Raw genomic sequence first — 2,314 nt, forward strand, 5'->3', positions numbered from 1 at the left:
TTCTACAAAATTCTTGAAACAAGTTGATTTGCATTGGAAACAAGTGAAATTATCAAACCTCACTGGCAGATTTTTTCACTTATTTTAAGAAAATTAAGATTTTAGGACTCAATAATGGACTAAATTACTTTTTTTTTTTTTACAGTGTAACCATGTGAATCATTCTGTTATCCAGCATCAAAATAATAAGACAATAATCAGAGAAGGAGATGGAGAGAAAGAGAGAGAGAAAGGAAACATCAAAGAATAAGTTATGCGTCTTGCTTATGCTCGTGATTATTCAAACAGAAAAAAAGCACAGTAATTCAGTCAGTGGTGCATCAAAGACACAGTTTAGCAGAATAAATCCCCTCCAAGCGTCATTTAACAGGCTACGTTTACAGAGAAATCTGTTCTTAACCTCGTTACTCATTAATCTGTTCTTTGGGTCGAAGCATGTACACTGTGAAAGTTATTTTATTTTGTATCCAGACTTATCAAGCTTATTTTAGGATTTATTGGTAACACTTTACAATAAGGGTACATTAATTAAGGGTTAGTTAATGCTTAATAAGCATTAACTAACCCTTAATTAACAGTTAACTAATGTGTCTGGTAATCTGGTAATTTACTAATGGTGTTCATGTTAACTAAGGTATTAATGTATACATTATTTAATAGTCATCTTTATAAACTATTAAATAATGTATAAATTAATACCTTAGTTAACATGAACACCATTAGTAAATGATTACCAGACACATTAGTTAACTGTTAATTAAGGGTTAGTTAATGCTTATTAAGCATTAACTAACTTGTATTTTATGATGATTTCTTGAAAGAAGACATTCTGGCACGTATCAAGTGAAATTTACTGAAACCAGCAGGATTATCTGCCAGTGCAGTGAGATAATTTACAAAAAAATATCATGAAATAAGCTGATAGGTCTGGAAACAAGATAAAATCACTGGACAACTTGATTAGAATAATCTGATTGTGAGAAACCTGACGCCTGACTTGCTCTGATATTTAACAGATTACTGTGGCATGGAAACTTCTTGCTGCTTTCACTTTTGCTTTTCGCCGTCTGCGTAAAGTCAGACTCACAGTTTTATAGGTACGTTTTGACGACAACATAAAATATGGCAGTGCTTATTATTACTGTTATTACTATAGGGATCATCATGTCTTCCCCCTGTATTATAAATAACTTACTGCTCAGTTAAAGAGGGAAGCTTGCGGTCGAACCTTTTCATTTCACTGCTGGACGGTTTTATCTGCAGACAGGAATATTCTGCTCACTGGTTTCTTCATGGCAGCAGGGAGACTCAGTCGCAGGGAATCAAAGGTTCAAGTAGCTTCACCTGATTAAGACTTTAACCTGAGTTTGACCAACACCCAGGCTGCTGAACGTAGCCAGTGTCAGAAGGCTTGCTGCTCAGGTTTGGGACATCTCTATTTCAGCTCTGCAGGTTTTGACTGCGCAGGATCAGAGTATAATAGCACTATCAGCTCATTTATGGAAATCAGCTTTCAACGAATGTGGTTACAGCAGTAAGTTTTGAACAGGACAAGAGCCAGGTTGGCACTCCTCACCGTGCGTTCAGTTCACACTGCGAGAGAAATAACCAACAGGTCACAGAAAGTCCATTCATGCTAAGTTCTGAAGTCTTTTTTTAGTTTTTTCTGTTTATTTTCGATTCATGCTATGTAATTAGCATTTGATTGCTAGTTGTAAACTAATCAAAGCAATGTAAAGGTTATGAAAGGCAATACCAGAGCAGCAGAGAACACGTGATGTGCCTGTTCAAAGCTGCAGAGCATGGCAGCCTCTGGCCCCGCCCACAATCAGTCCGAACAGAGCGCCTCGTGGACCGAGCTGCGACCCCGTTTACACTCGGTTTTAAAATGCGTTTTGGGCGATTGGATCACAAGTGGACAGCGCTAAACACAAGTGTAAACGACCACCAAGACGCATTGTGATCCGATCACTCAAACCACTTGCCGAGGTGGTCCGGGACGCATTTGACCACATATCTTTTGTAGTGTAAACGCTAATGTGTCCCCGACAAGGACGTAACAGGAAAATACGTCATCAATGCAGGACGTGGCGGTTGTTTTGGTGACAGCGCGCCAACGGTCCTGTCAATCTCAACAGTTGGAACAGCCCGTACATGTATATTAGTTCTTGAAACATTGTTTTCTTAGCTAGCCCGTGCTAAACAAATCTGGCGCTTGATGTAATAACCGTGCGCGGCGCCCTTTGACCTTCTAGCGGAAGTGACGTAGGCAGTAACGACATCTGAACACAAGTGGTCAGCTGGACACCTTGGA

The sequence above is a fragment of the Centroberyx gerrardi genome, chromosome 2 (genome assembly GCF_048128805.1).
Source record: "Centroberyx gerrardi isolate f3 chromosome 2, fCenGer3.hap1.cur.20231027, whole genome shotgun sequence".
NCBI classification, from domain to species: Eukaryota; Metazoa; Chordata; class Actinopteri; order Beryciformes; family Berycidae; genus Centroberyx; species Centroberyx gerrardi.